This window comes from Capra hircus, chromosome 2 (assembly GCF_001704415.2).
Source record: "Capra hircus breed San Clemente chromosome 2, ASM170441v1, whole genome shotgun sequence".
In the NCBI taxonomy this organism is placed as follows: domain Eukaryota; kingdom Metazoa; phylum Chordata; class Mammalia; order Artiodactyla; family Bovidae; genus Capra; species Capra hircus.
In genome coordinates, this window is record NC_030809.1 from 26,760,282 (window position 1) to 26,781,058 (window position 20,777).

The 20,777-nt window shown below is 39.4% G+C and overlaps 1 non-coding gene and 1 pseudogene across 1 annotated transcript; both read left to right on the plus strand.

Moving 5' to 3' along the window:
• TRNAS-GGA lies at window positions 413-484 on the plus strand. Its single transcript has one exon. It is a non-coding gene; the product is annotated as a tRNA-Ser (tRNA).
• LOC102183194 lies at window positions 19,903-20,355 on the plus strand (annotated as a pseudogene).

Below are 20,777 nucleotides of genomic sequence, written 5' to 3' on the forward strand. Positions count from 1 at the left end.
AGAGTTAGACACCTACGAACAAGCTAGGGGAGTTGGTGGAATCCCACTTGAGCTATTTCAAATCATAAAAGATGATGCTATGAAAGTATTGCACTCAGGATGTCAGCAAATTTGGAAAACTCAGCAGTGGCCACAGGACTGGAAAAGGTCAGTTTTTATTCCAATCCCAAAGAAAGGTAATGCCAAAGAATGCTCAAACTACCGGACAATTGCACTCATCTTACACGCTAGCAAAGTAAAGCTCAAAATTCTCCAAACCGGGCTTCAGCAGTACGTGAATGGTGAAACTCCAGATGTTCAAGCTGATTTTATAAAAGGCAGAGGAAGCAGAGATCAAATTGCCAGCATCTGTTGGATCATTGAAAAAGTGAGAGAGTTCCAGAAAAATATCTACTTCTGCTTTATTGGGGCTTCCCTGGTGGCTCAGAGGTTAAAGTGTCTGCCTGGAATGCAGGAGACCCAGGTTCGATCCCTGGGTCGGGAAGATCCCCTGGAGAAGGAAATGGCAACCCACTCCTGTACTCTTGCCTGGAGAATCCCATGGAGGGAGGAGCCTGGTGGGCTACAGTCCATGGGGTTGCAAAGAGTCGGACACGACTGAGCGAATTCACTTCACTTCACTTCTGCTTTATCGACTATGCCAAAGCCTTTGACTGTGTGGATCATAACAAACTGTGGAAAATTCTTAAAGAGATGGGAATGACAGAACACGTGACCTGCCTCATGAGAAACCTATATGCAGGTCAACAGCAACAGTTAGAACTGGACATGGGACCACAGACTGGTTCCAAATAAGAAAAGGAGTGTGTCAAGGCTGTATATTGTCACCCTGCTTATTTAACTTCTATGCAGAGTACATCATGAGAAATGCTGGGCTGGAAGAAGCACAAGCTGGAATCAAGATTGCTGGGAGAAATATCAATAACCTCAGATATGCAGATGACACCACCCTTATGGCAGAAAGTGAAGAGGAACTAAAGTGCCTCTTGATGAAAGTTGAAACAAGAGAGTGAAAAGGTTGGCTTAAAACTCAACATTCAGAAAACTAAGATCATGGCATCCAGTCCTATCACTTCATGGCAAATAGATGGGGAAACAGTGGAATCAGTGACAGACTTTATTTTGGGGGGCTCCAAAATCACTGCAGATGGTGATTGCAGCCATGAAATTAAAAGACGCTTATTCCTTGGAAGAAAAGTTATGACCAAACTAGACAGCGTTTTAAAAAGCAGAGACATTACTTTACCATCAAAGGTCTGTCTAGTGATAATGAAGTTGCTCAGTCGTGTCCGACTTTTTGCAACCCCATGGACTGTAGCCTACTACGCTCCTCCATCCATGGGATTTTCCAGGCAAGAGTACTGGAGTGGATTGCCATTTCCTTCTCCAGAGGATTTTCCTGACCCAGGGATCAAACCCAGGTCTCCTGCACTGTAGGCAGATGCTTTACCATCTGAGCCACCAGGGAAGTCTAGTCAAGGCTATATTTTTTCCAGTAGTCAGGTATGCATATGAGAGCTGGACTTTAAAGAAAGCTGAGCACCAAAGAATTGATGCTTTTGAACTGTGGTGTTGGAGAAGATTCTTGAGAGTCCCTTGGACTGCAAGGAGATCCAATCAGTCCATCCTAAAGGAAATCAGTCCTGAATATTCATTGGAAGGACTAATGCTGAAGCTGAAACTCCAATAATTTGGCTCCCTGATGCGAAGAACTGACTCATTGGAAAAGACCCTGATGCTGGGAAAGATAGAAGGCTGGAGGTAAAGGAGATGACAGAGGATGCAATGGTTGGATGGCATCACCAACTCAATGGACATAGGTTTGAGCAGGCTCTGGGAGTTGGTGATGGACAGAGAAGCCTGGCCTGCTTCAGACCATGGGGTAGCAAAGAGTCGGACACAACTGAGCAACTGAACTGAACTAAGCTACTAATATGATTTAATGCTAAGTTTTCAGAGAGATGCCTAGATTAATAGGATTAAGTTACTCATCTAGAACAGGTTATAGTCTAGAAAAAGAGGCAGAAACACACACCGACTCAACTTTAAAATGATGTAATAGTGGGAAGGAAAGATGATCAGGAACATTATGAAAGTAGGTTTTGTAAGTTATCTTGGTTTAGGATCATTATGTTGGTATTTGGCACGTATTACTTGGGTTTGTGATTACTTCTTGTCAATGATTAAGGCCATATTTACCAGGAATCCTTAGAAGTTCTGTGTTTTTTCCATCACCATTCCTATTTTTTCTTACAAAAGTTAAAACACATCTGACTAACTCAGTGACTTAATTAGCCAGATGCATTATTTGGCTTCTGAAAACTGTGCTTGCTTGTTCAAAATGAAGAGGTTGAGTGAGCACATTGGAGTACATCTACAGGATGGCTGGCTGGGATAAGTAATCATTATTCAGCTGTATTTTTCAAGTGCAGAGTTTAACCTTTATATTGTCTGAAGTGAATAAAAATGGATCTAATTTCAAAACTATACAAAACTCATTGGAAGGTTGACTTAATCACCCTTCTGATACTTGGCCCCATCTTGCAAAGGTGAGGTTGACAAAACAAGAATTCTGAGGTGCCCTTGGGGTATAATAACAGTATTGGTTTTTAGAGGAGAGTAAAAGTTCAGGCAAGTAACACTTGAAACTAATCTGTGATGGTGTTTCTTTTATAACTCATTTTTAATTGAAAAGTTTTGAAGTTCATGAGCTAAGATGATAAATGAAAAGAAAGGGCTTGAATTGAAATGTCCTCATTTCATCCATTTATCCTCAATAAGATCTTTCCTACTTTAGAAGAGTAACCTTCTCTACCTATAATGCCAACTCAAAGCAACTATTTGTGAAGTCAATCTGCTGCTCCATGATTGACTTACAAGTATATTACCCTAAGAAAGGCAGCAACTCAACCATGGTTATAATACACTGGAACCTTGATCCTTCAACTGTGTGGTTGATCAGCAGCCTCAGCACCACATGGGAGCTTTCCAAAAATGCATCTTTCAGGTCCCAACCCAGGCATCTTGAATCAGAATCTTCATTTTACCAAGATCCCCAGGAGGTTGGTATGTACAGTAAACTTTGAGAAGCACTACAATAGATTTTTTACTTAAAAGGAAAGTAAAAAAAAGAAAAAATACACTTAAAAAATTACACATCCTGCAGAAATTTAGTGTTGGCATTGAGGAGAAACAGCACCATGAATGATTAAGGATACATAGAGCTTTTTGCAACTGTGTTGTTTTGCCTTGATATTTAAACATGGTGATTTGATCAACAATCACTTTCACAAGAAAAAGAAGCACCATTTCTCTTTCCTCCAGAGTTTTTTGTAGTTCTAAGTCATTGTTTTTCATGGGCCAGGGGCCTGCAGTTTGTCTCTGAGACAGAGACAAAGAAGAATAGCTTGCTGCTGACACAAATAAGAGAGCACAGCTCAATAATTCAACTGCCACCTGCCAACTGATCCTCCTTTTAAACTCAATCCTGGAAATTCCACAGATCCTGCCTCTGTCTCACCTGGCCCTTGGTGGACATTCAAAGGACTGGGATGAAAGTTGCTGATAAGGGGCAGACAGGATGGTGGCCCCGCAATTGTTGGCAGCTTCTTTCTGTTCACCACTAAGAGCTCTTCCAATCCATGAAGGGTTCCTTTTGAACTTGAACTCACAGACAAATCCCATGCCAGAGTAGTTAATATCTTCAGATCTTAGTACTCTACAATGCTTTGAGCAATAAGGTTAACTTGGGAGCTCATTCACTATTATTTGAGAGCAATTAAAGTTATACACAGATGTGAGTAAGAGAAGAAGAGAGAACCTTCTTCACAGTTTCCTCTTCCCAAACCCTCATAAGCTTCAGGGAAAGAAAATGAGATGCGAGGTCCACTTGAAGATACCCAGGGGAACTCAGCCAATGGACCAGATGTTAGGATGATATTTATTAAAGGCAGGGTCTAAATATATGAGTTCAGGTCTTTTATCTGCTATTGCACTCAGCTTACTAGTGAATATAGCCATGTGTCTTTGTGTGTGATCGGATAGGATGTTATTAACAAGCATATGTTTTGACAATTGCCATGACCATTCATGGAGCCCAGAGTCCATGGGTACCCAGATAAACTGCTTCTCACGAGGACACTTCAATCTATCACAGTAAGGATATGGGCGGGTTACAAGCAATGAGATCCTCTGTGTATAGCTGGTATGTAAATAAGTCTCTTTATTGAAAGTGTTCAGTAAAGGTGTGTGAAAGTTTTGAAGCTGGGGTTCCAAAGTTTTTCCCTATGAGACATGGGCTAATATTTTATTTATCTGGACTTCATTCCATTGTTCTTAAAATGATGGATTTCAAGTTAGTATTCCACTGAACAATGTTCTAGGAAATTGTTTTAATACAAGGAAAAGATGGGAAGGTTTACCATATGCTAAACTTTCCCTGTTCAACTCAGTGGGGAGTATGTAGGATTCAACACAGGTAAATGGTCTCCTTTCCTTCAAAATATTCCAACATCTACTATGTGTCAGTATGGAAGGTGAGTCTCAAAGGGAAGACACAGCTTGTTGGGTCTCCCCAGATCCTTGACCTGGGTTGCCTCTCACTGTGATGTATCTAGCCACATCTCCTGGACCAAGCCAGGGGATGGCCATGTGGATGATCTCCAAGATTTGTGCCTGGGCTGACGTTGCTTGATTCTGTGATCATGGAGGCGACTCATGTCCCTCCTTCATTTCTACCTTGATAGAACTGTCCTAAAGAGCTTCCATGGTTGGGAAGTCATTTACATTCTGAAGCACTGCACCCTTTACTTTGCCTTCCTAATTGTATATTTAGGTAAAAATGACTGGCTCACAATTACAAGCCAATCTTGAATGTAGAAAAGGCTTAAATATAAATTAGCCTATTGAAAGTAAGCTGTTTTATTTTTAATTATGATTCACTCCAAAATAAAATTTGTATAAAATTTACACCAATGGTTTAAAATAAAACCATTTACTTGAAAAAAAAAATATATATATCCATCTATTTATCAGATAGTTTCAACTGTTTCTGGGGGTCTAGCTTCTGAGTCGGACACAACTGAAGTGACTTAGCAGCAGCAGCAGCAGCTTCTAAGAGCTCAGAAAAAGTGAAAGTGAAAGTCACTCAGTCGTGTCCAACTCTTTGCCCTCCCAAGGAGTGGAGCCTACCAGGCCCTTCTGTCCATGGAATTCTCCAGGAAAGAATACCGGAGTGGGGATCTCCCCAACCCAGGGATTGAACCCAGCTCTCTGGCATTTCAGGCGGATTCTTTACCATCTAAGTCACGAGGGAAGTCCTCTAAGAGCTCAGACTTGAATCATTTTTCTCTAAATAAATAATATAGTTGTGACAGCCATATGGAAAACATTTTATTGGGAAGATATTAAAATCAGAAATTTGTATGCCTAAGGTGTTTGTATTAAAGCTTGGTAATTGAATGTTAATATACCTTGAAAAAATGCCAGTTCAGTATATAATGTGTCCTGCTTACATGATTCATTATAGCATAATATTTTAAATTTTGAAGAATTCTAGGATCAAAAGAATTTCAGGTGAAAAGACAGTGGATTAAAGTTCTAATGCCTTATGGCTTCTAAAAGCTGTGCTAGAATTAGAAAGAAATAATAGATTTCCAATTTGGTTTTAACAGAAAATGATGTAAACATACATCATTTTCACTGTCAGTTTCAGAGGGCTCTCTCAAGCTGAAAATTATTGGTTTTTTTTTCCTCCTTTTCAAAACTATCAGTAAACTTTTTTATTTTTTAAAATGACTCATTCAGTTCACATCTACTTGAGGGGGAAATTGGTAAGTTATTTAACTTCAAAATAAGCTACATCCCAGCCTTCATTAGGGTGGTTCCTGGAATCAGTCTAATTTTAAGTCCTCATTCCTGGCTAAAGCTTATTATTACTAGAAGAATATGTGCTGACAGGCAGAGACAAAAAGGTTATGGAGAAGGTCACTTTTAAACAGAAATATGATTTATATACTATAAAGCACTCCATTATTATTAGACAGGAATGGAAGTGCAGGGAAAGAATATGGGACTTGAAAAGTCTTTTATTTCTGAAAGTTCAGACAGATTTTAGGGGGAAATTGTGCCATGAATTTCTGTTTCACCAAGGATGAGGCTGCCTGGTGGGCAGTGCAGACAAAATGAGAGACTGATCTATGAACCAAAGCAATATTATGTTTTAGGTTAGACTAGCTAAAATACTTGACTTTGTCTTGGTAGGGAGAAATTGTATTTATGCACATAAACGTGAAAGTGAAAGCCACTCAGTCATATCCAACTCTTTGCGACCCCATGGACTATACAGTCCATGGAATTCTCCAGGCCAGAATACTGGAGCGGGTAGCTGCTCCTTTCAACAAGGGATCTTTCCAACCCAGAGATCGAGCCCAGATTTCCTGCATTGCAGGCGGATTCTTTACCAGCAAATCTGCTGCTGAACACGGTGTTTTAGGCAGCTCGGAGCCGCTACCTTTTCAGTGCCCAGAGTTTTGTATGTTTTCCTATTGTTTTTTTTTATCTATTTGGGGGTGCGGAGGACAGGAGGGAAGAAAAGGGGAAGGGAGAGAGAGGAAACCTTATTATATCTTTGAGTCAATGTTAGAATATGATAGATTTTCCAGAGTCAAAACCAGCTTTAGATATATATACTAAATGCTGAAAAACAAAAGAAGGCTAATAAATTTAAATGACATCACAAACCACAAAACAGGTCCTGTTCCTTTACTGAAGTTAAAGACATCTTATTGGCACAGGGAAGATGGTTTGCTTGCCTGGAGCAGAGTCCCAAGTTCTTCAGTTTATCCATCTGCAACCGGTTGACTATGTTTCACATTGGTGATGAATTATACTCCGTTTCCTCAGTCTAATCCTTTTCATTTATTTATGTTTTATGGAGGAAACATAAAAGCCTTCTTAGAAAAATCCAACTGTTTTTGATAAACCTTGTCATGTGCAAATAATGGAGCCTTGTCAGGGCCAAGCTTTCCTGGAAATTTATACCTTCTAATAATAATTAAAAGGGAAAAAAAAGAAAATCAGAAACAAATAAGAAGTATATTGAATTGGATTCAAAGCATGTTTGTGGCTTTGAATCAGTGGCAATAAAGCATTTTCTATAAAAAAATGTTTAAACATGGCAGTGGAACTAAAATCCATGTTCAGTTTGAATTGGGGATTTTTCAAATAGTGAAACCATGACTTCAGTTTTGAAGCCTAAGGAAGAAAAAAACATTTAGTTCTCAGTGAAGCACTAGATGAATAGTCTGGATCTGGAACAATGAGAAAGAACTGGGCAGTAGGATAAAGCTTGATGAAGGACCTTAAAATAGGCTGCTAAAAACAATCCTCAGCAAGAGGTTTTTATTTCTAAAGAAGTAAAATTTATAGAAACAAAGACAAGCATTTTAGCTATCATCAGGTATATGTGGGTTTTGAGCATCTACATATTTTTCTAAGGTTTGAAATATATATTAATATTTTTCTAATTAATAACAATGATTAGTAAAGTCTACAAATTGGATATTCTGGAGAAAAAAGGCCAATTGTGTGTTGATTTCTGTCTTTGGTTTCTTTGTATATTTTTGCTAAATAAATTGAAACTCTTCAGTTAATTATGAGTTCTATTTAATAGATTTCATTTAATTTGAAATTTGAAGGTAATATTTTACTCCTATCTTTCCCCTACCCTCAGATTCTGTAGAGCTTCTCTTTATGGTAGAAGTTCTCAAAAATGAATATTTATTAGAATTTTCTAGGAGCCTCTAAAAACATTGAGGCTTGGCTTACCTCAAACCAGCTGAAGTCAAGACTTTGGGGATGTGGTCTTGGTCATCTCTGTTTTTAAAAGTTCTTCAGGTGATTCTAGTGCACAGCGAGGTTGAGCTCCACTGCTCTGTGGGATTATATCAGAATCCTATTAGAGGGAAATATCATTGTGGGACAAAGAGCCTTATGCTCAGTTAAATGGCCAGAATTCTTCCCACTTTCTATCTTTGCAGGGTGAGGAAGCAGGGTAGGTATTGAGAATTCATAGAGTTATGAGTTCAAATCCAGGTTCTGCTATTTACTTAAAATGTGATCTTAATTGTGCCTATTAAAGAGACTGATTGGTAACATTTATACAGGGCTATGGGGAGATTAATAAGACAACTTAAGAATGCCAAGGATGCTGGACAAGAAGCCAGACTGCATCCATACTGTAAACGGATTTGTCAGGAGAGCACCTGATCCATGCAGTTGATGAAAGACGTCACCTGCTTTCTTAGTTGAAATGGCCTTTGGGTGCAAATACAGCAGTAAAAGCAGAAACTGCTCCAGGGCCAAAGAGAAATATTATCACTTAATTATTAAAATAAATAAATAGATCACCTCTGAGACCTACACGTTGTACATTATAAGAGATTAGAAGTTTCATGGCCACCTAGCCTTTCCATCGACTTGGAAGATGCTCCAATGCAGAAAGCAGGAAAACAACAAAGGTAAATGTCCTTAAGCACCTCCCCTCCCACCTGGATCTTCTCAAAGGATTCCTGAAGAGAGATTCTGTATTCACAACTATCACTGGGACCCTTTAGCCTCCCTAGATGGCTGGTGTATTCTATGCTGCGTTGCCCATGACAAACATCTTGCAGAGGGCTGCCATCTACAGCTGTTCCACAAATGTTACTTCCCCTCCATTCGCACCACGTCATTTCCTCCTTCATTATCTCAGTTTTGTGTTTGGTGTTTCTAGCACTCAAAATCTTCTTGGCATTCTTTTTACTACTCGATCTAGTACACTTTCCATGTGGTTGATTGCTCAGTGCAGTTTCATTGATTGTATTCATTCTCTAAGACTGTCATACAAAATATTGCAGACTTAGTGGCATAAATAGCAGAAATTTACTTTCTCACAGTTCTGGGGGCCAGATGTCTGAGACCAAGGTAGTGGCAGGATTCGCTCCTTCTGAAGGCTGTGAGGGAATGCTCTGTCCCAGACCTCTCTCCTTTGCTTATAGACACTGTCTCCTTCCCATGCACCTTCACACTATTGTCCCTCTATGCGAGTCTGCATCCTGATTTCCTCTCATTTTTCTAAGGACACCACTGAGATTGGAATAGGGCCCACGTTAACAAAAACATTTTAGTGTAGTCACTTCTGTAAAAAGTCAGTCTCCAAATATAGTGACATTCCTTGGAATGGGGGTTAGGACATTCAACACATGAATTTTGAGTGGGATGGACACACGTAATCCAGCCTACGTCAGCTACATCATGGCTGGAGGGAATACATGTTTGATGCAGAGAGAATTCATTCATGCATGCTAAGTTGCTTTAGTTGTGTCTGACTGTTTGCTACCCTATGGACTATAGCCTGCCAGGCTCCTCTGTCCATGGGGTTCTCCAGGCAAGAATACTGGAGTAGGTTGCCATGCCCTCCTCCAGGGTATTTTCCCAATGAAGGGATCGAACCTGTGTCTCTTCAGCCTCCTGAATTGGCAAGCAGGTTCTTTACCACTAGCACGACCTGGAAGCCCCTTGAAAATGTTTACATGTGTTCAGAACTTCTGGAAGTATCTCTATGAGATGAGCATATTCAGTCACCCTGAATTTTACATAGATTTCTTAAAATGTAATTCTTATTTATTTTTTTCCGAAATGATAAAGACAAGATTAAAAGACCAAACAAAATTGTGGATTGTTTTCCTCTTTGCTCAAATACTTTCCAACTAGGTCCTTCAGCAGCTATACACATTTTAAGACAAAGATAATGCTTTTGATATTTTAAATTTTAGACATCTCCTTCCTAATCTCTTTTGGTGCAAGTGAGTTCACATTTTTGTTCGTGTTGTTCAGTTGTTCAGTCATGTCTGACTCTTGGTGATCCCATGGACAACAGACACAGGTTCGATCCTGGGTCCCATAGACTACAGCGTGCCAGGTTTCCCTCACCTTCACCATCTCCCGGAGTTTGCTCAAACTCATCCATTGAGTCAGTGATGCCATCTAACCATCTCATCATCTCATCCCCTTCTCCTCCTGTCTTTAATCTTTCCCACCATCAGGGTCTTTTCCAATGTAAAGACTTGGCTTAAAAAAAAAAGAAAAGAAATTGACTCCCAATGTGAGCTCTGTAGGTCCCTGCCTTGGGTGGAGGGTAAGACTGTGGGTGACAGGCATTCAAAGGTGGCTAAACTAGGATGACATTAAGTCTGCATTCATTTGGGGAGTATCACACAAACCAGCAGGACACTGATTACAAGCCTGATCAGGAGTGAAATGCTAGACAATTCCTTTAATTCCCAAAGTGCCTGTGGAAATCAGTGGATTATTCCGCTTCGTGGTAAAGGCATGCAATCTAGTCATTGATGCTTCCACCAGCTGTGGGTAGGGAGGCCAAATAAATGAAAATAATTATGCCATGAAAAATACCTTTTCTCTAGAATCAGAACTACCACTGAAGACTGGCTTCATGAAATATGCCCTGGTTTAATAGTGAATTTTTATGTGTGAATCATTGGGACTAATAAGCACATTGTAAATAGGAAACATTTTTAGGTTTCAAAGATTTAAAAAATAGCAGAATTATGAAACTTCTCAAAGGTTTCCCAAAATAGTATGGACTGTATAAAATTTTTATGATGTGCATGTATGTCATTTTTGTGTATAAGCACAGTTAGCATGACCTAAATAATTTCACTGTACCAAAATAAATAAATAAATAAATAAAATAGTCTATTATCCATGTAGCTCATTGTCTTACCTTCTAGCTTTTATCTTATTTTCTAATTTTTCTCATATAATTATTATTGACCTGTGAAATTTATAACAATGACACCTATATTGGAATTTTTAGTAACAAAGTAATATTAAATATTGGTGCTATCAAAACTAAATTTTACTAGTGATCCATCAAAATGATCTTCTTAAATGTTAGCCATAATCATTTCAAACTAATTTTAAATCTTAATTATAGCTTTCATTTTAGCCATATGCCTCACTCTGGATATGGAGAAACAGCCACTGATTAGCGGCATTCCAAAAGTTATAACAAGTGAAGAACATGTTTTAAAATAATGATGAGAGTGTCTTGGATATAAATCATTCTGAAGTTTCTGAGTTTAAGTTAGATTTAGCAAGGATTGTTGGAGGAAGGAGAGGGTGACAAAGTAGCCCCTGTTCCTAAAATTTATTTGAAAGGACAAATATTTAAATTCTAATGCATATATATGGAATTTAGAAAGATGGTAACGATAACCCTGTATGTGAGACAGCAAGAGAGACACGGATGTATAGAACGGTCTTTTGGACTCTGTGGGAGAGGGAGAGGGTGGGATGATTTGGGAGAATGGCATTGAAACATGTGTAATATCATATATGAAATGAATTGCCAGTCCAGGTTCAATGCATGATACTGGATGCTTGGGGCTGGTGCACTGAGACGACCCAGAGGGATGGTACGGGGAGGGAGGAGGGGGGGGGGTTCAGGATGGGGAACACGTGTATACCTGTGGCAGATTCATGTTAATGTATGGCAAAACCAATACAATATTGTAAAGTAATTAACCTCCAATTAAAAGAAATAAATTTATATTAAAAATAAAATAAATTTTATTAAATCTTCTGAAAATTTGAAACTCAATTTTTTCCATCTATGAAATCCCACTTTGCTAGAAAATTCCATAAGTCAAAAATATATTCCATTATCCATTCTTTTGTCTAATTTAAGCAACATTTGTCTACCCCTATTGACTCACATATATTTCCACATGTACCATGGTATACAGCCACTCTTTAGTCTTTTAACTGATTTTGTTTTTTTTTTTTTTTTAATTTTAAAATCTTTAATTCTTACATGCGTTCCCAAACATGTTCCCAATCAGTCTTTAACTGATTTTGAAATCAAACCCTTTTCCTCTTCCTTCATATTTGCTAAAGTGTAATTCACACGATTAAATTGGAAAACATATCTCAGTAACTTCCAATGAAAAAGGAGACCTTAGCAGGGAATAAGGGCCCATACTTTACACAAAAAAGGTTTGACAAATGTATATTTTTGCTATTCATTTGAGGAAAAATTCAAGAGGCATTCTGAGATTTGGAGAAATGTATTTGCCTTTCAGAGATCTTAACACTTACAAATAGGCAGCCATTAAACTTGGGTTTGTGTAGCAAGCAAGTGCCTCCAGATGAGAGAATTTCCACCCAGGTAAAGTTCTCACCTGGCAATTTAGAAATTTGGGTTCTGAACAACTAAATAATCAAATAGATCTGCAAACCTCTCAGTGAACCCTAGCCAACTCTTAGATGAGTTTTCAGCAAACCTGGGCTGAGTTTGGAGAAATCCAAAGCAATTTTATGGTTGCAGATGGAAACCAGGCCCGACTCAGCAGTTTAAATGAACCTGAAACTCCAGGGCCATCTCAAGGGTTCTGAACCCAAGCAAACCAAAACAAAGTAATGATTCCCAGGGAACACTGGAAACCCTCAGTGCATTGTCTCGGCAAAAGCTGGACACAGATTTATTCTATATTGTTCAAAAGTGGTAAACGAGAAAATTAAGAAAGATTTCCTAAACGGATTATCTGGAAGGTCTGTGTGATTCGGAGGCAAGACCAAGAAATTTTCAGGCTTTGCTCCCTTCACACAAAGTTTTCAGAAAATAATTGAGAAATTTTAACTACTATGACAACTATATAAAGACATTAACTATATTAGACGTAAGGCCAGAAAGGCTCTCCCCAAAGTGGATCATTCTGGCCATAGTCCTTGACATCTGGATTCAAACCTCATTCAGATGTTCTGGTTGACCACCGGGCTCCACATGATGTCGGGTCAGTGCCTTGCATGCTTGGTGTAGCTGAACATCTTTCTTATTTTGAGAACACCTGGAATCCAGGCAACTAGAAAAAGAATTTTTTGACTTTTTCCTTAGGGCTTTCATAAATAACAATGTCAATAGTTCACAAGAAAGGGCTGTGTGTGTGTGTGTGTTTCTGTTTTTCAGTCATGTCTTCTGGAGGATGTAGGAAATATAATTTGAAAAATCACTTTTATAATTGAATCAGCTTTTAATGTCCTTTGTGTACACGTGTGCTTATTCGCTTCAGTCGTGTCTGACTCTCTATGACTCTTTGGACTGTAGCCCACCAGGCTCCTGTGATTCTCTAGGCAAGAATACTGGAGTGGGTTTCCATGCCCTCCTCATGGGGCTCTTTCCAACCCAGGTATCAAACCTGTGTCTCCTGCATCTCCTGCATCACAGGCGGATTCTTTCTCACTGAGCCACCAGGGAAGCCCCTTTAATGTCCTAATGAAATCCATTAATTTTTCATTTTATTGATTCCTGGTTTCAAAAGTTATTACAGATCAAAGTATCCCAAATTGTATATAGAAGGAAGAGGAGAAAAATTACAGTGACAAGTATTTATTGGAAATTAGATATGCTCATGTGATATCTATTTCTTAGAAATTGTGTAAGAATTAAATTAAAAAAAAACTCGAATTCCCATTATGTGAAGGAAACTTGATAATTGTTAACTCTTATATCCTCCATAATTATCATCACCACCATCATCATCATCATTGCTACCATTATTTCTCTCTCATCAGGGCCCATTGCCAGGAATACTGATGCCCTCACTTGCCTTTGGCTGAAAAGAGACATAGGAAGAACAAGTTTTCTCTGTGTTTCTGTCTCAGTTTTCATTCTTGGTCCCATTTCTTGAAGTACTACTGAAGTCCACTTACTGAGAGTCCGTAAATTATTCTCATGTTCTTACCAACTCTTTTCATTAAAATTCTCCTAAATAATCTTTGTCAATCATCCCTTTAGAGAAAATGACTGTGTGTGTGCACACTTGGTCACTCAGCCATGTCTGACTCTCCAATCCTATGGACTGTAGCCCACCAGGCTCCTCTCTCCATAGGATTCTCCAGGCAAGAATACTGGAGTGGGTTGCCGTTCCCTCCTCCAGGGGATCTTCCCGAGCTGGAGATCGAGCTCAAATCTCTGATGTCTCCTGCATTGGCAGGCCGGTTCTTTACCACTAGCACCACCTGGGAAGCCCTGGAGAAAAGGACTAGGTAAGTAAGTAAGTGAAGTCGCTCAGTCGTGTCAGACTCTTTGCGACCCCATGGACTGTAGCCTACCAGGCTCCTCTGTCCATGGGATTTTCCAGGCGATAGTACTGGAGTGGATTGCTGTTTCCTTTTCCAGCGGATCTTCCCGACCCAGGGATCGAACCCAGGTCTCCCGCCTTGTAGACAGACGCTTTACCATCTGAGCCACCAGGGGAGAAAAGGACTATTTGCTTTTAAATGTTCTATGAAATGTGATATAAGCAAGTTGTTTAATATAATAAATGAAATTAGAATCTCTGAGATTCTTTTAACTTTTCAAAATCTTTTTAAAGCCTTTCCCCTTGATTAAAAGATTGTTTTGTCACAGTATATTTTCCTCCAATTAATTTTCCAATAGAGAGAGAAGACTGATATTTAACCGGAATCATACATTTTTTAATGTTAAGTTCCTATAGGCAATATTTGACAATTTGGTTTACTCTGAGACCTCTCAAGTTGTCACCTAAGCAAGGAATTGACTCTGGATTGCCAGTGGTCCATAGATCATGGTTTGTGAACCATTCACCTAGGAGTTTGAGTTTTATAATTATGAAAAGTAAACTGAAGAACAATTTTTTTCTCATTACCCAAATTGCTAAAAGAGGTATCTGTAAGAAACTTTATTCAGTAAGCATTTACTTAATTTTCCAATAGTCAAGGCACTAAGGACTGGTGTTAGAGATACAGAAAGGAATAGGTATCAATTCCTTTTCTTATGTTCTCAGTAGAGATAAAAAGTATAGATCATCAAGTTCACATATAGATATCCCACTCTTTTTCAAAACACAGTCTCTGACTTAGAAATCAGAAAAATAAGTTCTTGAGAAGCAAAATATATTTGAAGGAAGAGTATTTTCAAATTTTTCTCTCCTGGTCTATTTTTGAGACTCCAAGAAATATGATTATATTTAGGGAGTTCAAATGATAGCAAAAAATATAACCGTCCTATTTTTTGTGGCTGTTGTTGTTTAGTCACTAAGTTGTGTCTGACTCTTTGTAACACATGGACTGCAGCACACCAGGCTTCCTTGTCCTTCACTGTTTCCTGGGATTTGCTCAGATTCATATCCATTGAGTTGGTGATGCTACCCTCTGCTGCCCTCTTCTCCTTTTGCTTCAATCTTTTCCAGTATCAAAGTCTTTTCCAATGAGTTTTCTCTTCATATCATGTGGCCAAAGTATTGATGCTTCAACTTCAGCATCAGTCCTTCCAGTGAATATTCAGGGTTGATTTCCTTTAGGATTGACTGATTCGATCTCCTTGCAATCCAAGGGACTCTCAAGAGTCTTCTCCAGTAACACAGTTTGAAAGCATCCGTTCTTTGGTGCTCAGCCTTCCTAACGGTCCAACACTCACATCCATACATGTCTACTGGAAAAAAACATAGCTTACATGAAAAAACCATAGAAAAAAAAACCATTGATTACATGAATCTTTGTCAGCAAAGTGATGTCTCTGCTTTTTAATACACTGTCTAGTTTTGCTATAGCTTTTCTTCCAAGGATCAAGTGTCTTTTAATTTCATGCCTGCAGTCACAATCACAAAACTGGTGGTGATTTTGAAGTTGAAGAAAATCATCCTTTATCACTTCCCAAATCATTCTAGGTCAAGTCAGTTCACAACATGCTGTTTGCCCTTTTGTTTGTTCATCTGTTTGCCTTTTGTAAGCTTTTTTCACTTGAGTACTTATCAAGTGCCAAGGATTACCCTAGCCCTTTCATTCATTATCTCATTTAATTCTCCTACGACACTATAAGGTAGGTATGATTATTACTTAGCCTTTACAGACAGGGAAACTGAAGCCAGAAGAGGATCAACACGCTTGTGAGGAGCCCAACAAATATCCGAATCTCAGCAATCCTGCTCCAGGGTGTGTGTTCTTAAGTGTTACCCTACAGCTTCTGTGCAGATTATCACATTAAGTATTCTAAGCGTCAGGCAGTAGAGAAAGTTGGTTAACTTTGTTCAAGCCTGTATTTGACCAATTTATTTTATTGTGTTTGCTGTTGAGACAAATCTACTGACTCCCTGAAGGGTAGTGTCCCATAAAAGAGAGGGTGGGGATTACTGACTTAATGCATGACACTTGATTTTCTGTTCTTTCATGTCTTCATCTCTGCTGATCCCTTGTATATACGCTGGTGGTTTTAGACTGAAGATTCAAAAACACAAGAGGACTCATGACAATGCTTAGGATTGCCATGGCTTAGGATTTCTGAGTTTTAAGGACGCTGCCGTCAGTTCCTGGGAGGGCCATGTGGTAGCGCAATGAACTGCACATGTGCTCACGTCTCAAGCAGACAGCAGGCTGTTTGCTCCTGTTGGCTTTCTGAGCTCAGGGTCTACGTAACATCCACCCACCTTGATGCCTTCTTCTTATATCCCAGCTGCTGTGTTAGTGCTCATGAATGTAAAATAAAGTAGCTGCAGTGTGACCAAAAACGTGACCGAAACTGCCTCCACACCCTGCTTCTGTAGAACTGCTACGTTGGTTGGATGCAGGTGCATTGTGCCCAGTCAGCAAGCAAAGCAGCTGAGCGAATTTTCAGGGAGAACCATTCCTGAGTGGTGATTCCATACACACTTAAAAGCTAGTTCAATTTGACTCCAATCTGAATGCTACCAACAGATGAAATCTGTCTCTGAAATCTACATCTGACGTGATTCTCACTCATGTCCTCTTCTCCTCCTTTACCACAATCACTATCATAGGAACAACCCTCACCATTGCTTGCCTATTTATCCTCAGCAGCTCTGTGAGTGGTTCTGACACTTTATTGTGCATAGAAACCTTTGGAAGAATGTGTTAAAAAATGCATCTCTAGACCATTTTTAGTTCCGTTTATTGGATCAAGAAGGGACTCAGTAATCTAAGCAATCTATATTACTTTGATTAGTCATTCCCACGTAAGTTTTGTACAAGTTTCTCTCACTTTGAGAAATTGTCACAGGCTATTATCTAAAATGCAGTGTTAACACAGCTTGATTTTTCTCCACAAAGAATATCTCCCTTTCTGCAAAAGAAAATAGGTATGAAATTGGAATGAATATGAGGAGGGACTTTTAGACTCAAAAGACAAAGTAGGAAGGTCAAAGGGAATTTGTGGATCTACTATAGATACCAGATTTTTTTTTGGGGGGGGGATGGGTGTGAAATCTGGGGAAGTGACTGTATAAATGCATATAGATAATTGGATTTGAAAGATTAAGCGGTGGTGTGGAGGAATGGTGGTGTGGATCTCCCTGCATAAGTATGAAGTTAGATGGAGTCACCATAACTTGGACAGAAACCACCAATTTTTTCATCCTCTTTATTTAAAACAAAATTGTACATTAAGCAGTGTGATCCTTGCAGCAGTGAGCAGAGAAAACATCGATTTAAAGAAGCCACTTCTCTAAAATAGAAAGCCACTTTTCAGCTTTTGTGACAGAAGCAGTGGCAGCAGAAAACAGATTATCTCATTTTTTCCCCTTTACCTGTAGTCCCTTGTTTAGAATCATGATTATTCTCTTTGGACTGAGTTATATCACTCTTCTTCCCTTGTGGCTCAGCTGGTAAAAAAAATCCACTTGCATTACAGGAGACCTGAGTTCAATTCCTGGGTTGAGAAGATCCGCTGGAGAAGGGAAAGGCTACCCGCTTCAGTATTCTGGCCTGGAGAATTCCATGGACTATAGTCCATGGGGTCACAAAAAGCCAGACATTACTGAGTGACTTTCACTTTCTCTTAGGCTATTGGTGGAAGTAGGTCTGGAGAAAGGGGTTGGAGGCCCTTCTTATCTGAGAGATGGAGGCTTAAGTAATTAAACTTCAGTGTTAAAAAGAGTCATATCATTATTCATGCTCCAAGCAATAAAGCGAACTATGTGCCTGAACACGTTATTTCCGTACTTAAAAACAGTCAATTCGTCTCCATTGCTTAGCCCACATGGTTCTGATGCTGCAATATGGCATGAAAGGGTCTTCACAAATAGTTCCAGCTTCACCTGCCTCATTCTTAAGCTCATGCAGTTTGGTCATATTGGAGTATTTTCTGGTTCTTAAATTGCTGAGTGTTTTCATATTTCCATGTTTCTTTTCTCTTATTCCTCTTTTTCTTTTAACCTATTAATTTCAACTATTTATTCTTTAAAACAAATATTAAATGGAGCTTTCCTTTTGGATAAATAGCCAAATGAACAAATTTTCAGATGAGAAAAAAATTTCAGAACAATGCAATTTTCTCCTAAAACCAAAAAGTTAATCAGTGCTGGGAATGATTGGAAGTCTAGCTCTGTGACCCTAAGCCCTTGTGCCAGAGGCATCCTCATTCAGACTCTCAATTATGCCACTCTGGTCCAATTTTTCATAACAATTGTTTACCTGAACCTCGTGACCTGCCCAACTCATGTTTCACCTGATACACTATGTGCATTGCCACTGTAACTTAAAGATACCTGTACACTACCACTCCCATCACCTATCCCAGACCTTAGACAGCTCTAACTGTGATCAACTGCCAGTTAGAATAGTTAGAACTAGTCAGTTCCCTGGTCACTTTATTTCTAAGCTATATATATAAAAGAGACTAGCCAATTAATGTGTTCCAAATTTAATATCTTTCTAATCCTTAGTTACTGCCCTTACTTTGGGACATGCACGTCCAAAAAGATGCTCTATTCCTGAGGCAGAGGGAAAAGAGCCCACTTCAGGATTAAAGAGCACAGAAGAGGTGGAAGGGAGTGTACGTAAGATGAACTTCACCCAAGGTTCACTGTGCTTCCTGAGCTACAGTTTCAATTTTAGAAAAGACATCTGGCAAAGTAAATTTTGTAAGGGGAGAAGAAATATAAATTTACCTTGAAGGGTGCCTGGAGAGAAAGGAATCTGATTGTAGAATTTAGAATATGAACATTCTAGCTTGCTGGATTGTCACTTTATTTATGCTCATGCTCAACTCAACTGTAGCTTCTGGGTATTTTTTATGTCATTAAACACCCATGGTCTAACCAGGAGAATAGAAAGTGAGATGTGGCTTTGTTTGCTTGTGGTGCCATTCAGCATTTCATCTCATAGCCCACAGGAGACTTCTGGCTAGATTCACAATGATGGTGACAGAAGTTTAAATAAATGCGGCAGGATCCCACTGGTACGCAGCGCAGTAAATCTGAATGCATGAGTGGAAAGTCTCTTGGATGTATACTGTCATGTAAGAATTGAATCGCCAGTCCATGTCTGACGTAGGGTGCAGCTTGCTTGGGGCTGGTGCATGGGGATGACCCAGAGAGATGTTGTGGGGAGGGAGGTGGGAGGGGGGTTCATGTTTGGGAACGCATGTAAGAATTAAAGATTTTAAAATTTAAAAATAAAAATAAAAAATTAAAATTAAAAAAAAAAAAAAAACAGAGAAATACTAAATCTTCTCTGAAAAAAAAAAAACCATTGTAAGTTAAAGATGTAAGGAGCCTTGTTGATTGAGTTTAACTTGGTGATTTGTAAGTGAGTCACTTGAACTAGGTGTCTTTCTCAAGGTCACACAGCTAGTTGGTGGCATCAGTAGGTCTGGAAGCCCAGTCTCCTAATTCATCGCTGGGTGATTTTTACACAATGCTTCCTGCTCACCAACCCCCCTCCCCCCCAAAAAAAAAACCTCATCAGATGAATTCTTTCCTGGGAGATATAGGACAAAATTGATGAGCAAGTGCACAAGGGCAGGACAGAAAGCATGCAAGCACAAGATGCGTACATGTCACACTTTACTGGCTATAGTGCTATGAGATGGGGAGCTCTTGTCTACCCCCAGCCCTGGGATCCAAGGGCCCTCTGAAGTCGGTGAAGATCTTCAGATGCAAGCAAGAAGACAGCCATAGCCATGGTGCCCCGCAAATGAAGCAAAGCCCTCATCAACGTGAACAATTCCTCTGGAGATCAAGCCACGCACACTGCATTTTAAGCTACTGAAGCTTGTTCTGCTTCTGGACAAGGAGCAATTTTCTGGGGTGGATATCTGAGTCTGAGTGAAGGGAGGTGATCATGTGGCCCAGACTTATACCATCTGACAGACCATCTCCAAAGCCTTCTTGGCCTGTTACCAGAAACATGTGGATGAGGCTTCCAAGACTTACCCCGTATAAGCAGCAGATCCTGCTGATAGCTGATCCTCAGCACTGTGAATCCAAAATGTTTGTAGGCCCTGGTGCCTGTGCTCACTTCCAGAAATCCAGCAAATGAACTCACCATGAGGATCTAGGATAATCTTTATAATAAACAATGGCTGTGGGATTTGAAGTTTAAAGAAAAAGTTCAAAGAGTATCGTTTTCGCAGTAAGGTATATGTCTTGGATGGTCTGTTTAATGAAGTTCACTTTGTCCAACTTAATGAAGCCTATATCCTTTATGTACTGAAGAAACAGTGTCTACACATATTGAAGCAGTATTTCTGGATTAGACATACCAGTCTGAGCAGATGTGGCATGAGCAAGAACCCTGGTTGAATCTTCTCTGATGGTTTCCATAGAACTACTGGGGACCCTTATTGCTTTCTCAGACGCAATAAGGTGCAACACAAAGAGGCAAGTACCAGTGGAGTCCTCAAAGATTATATTGTATCTGGGAGAAATTGGTTTATTCTCACAAACTGATTCTGCAGGAAC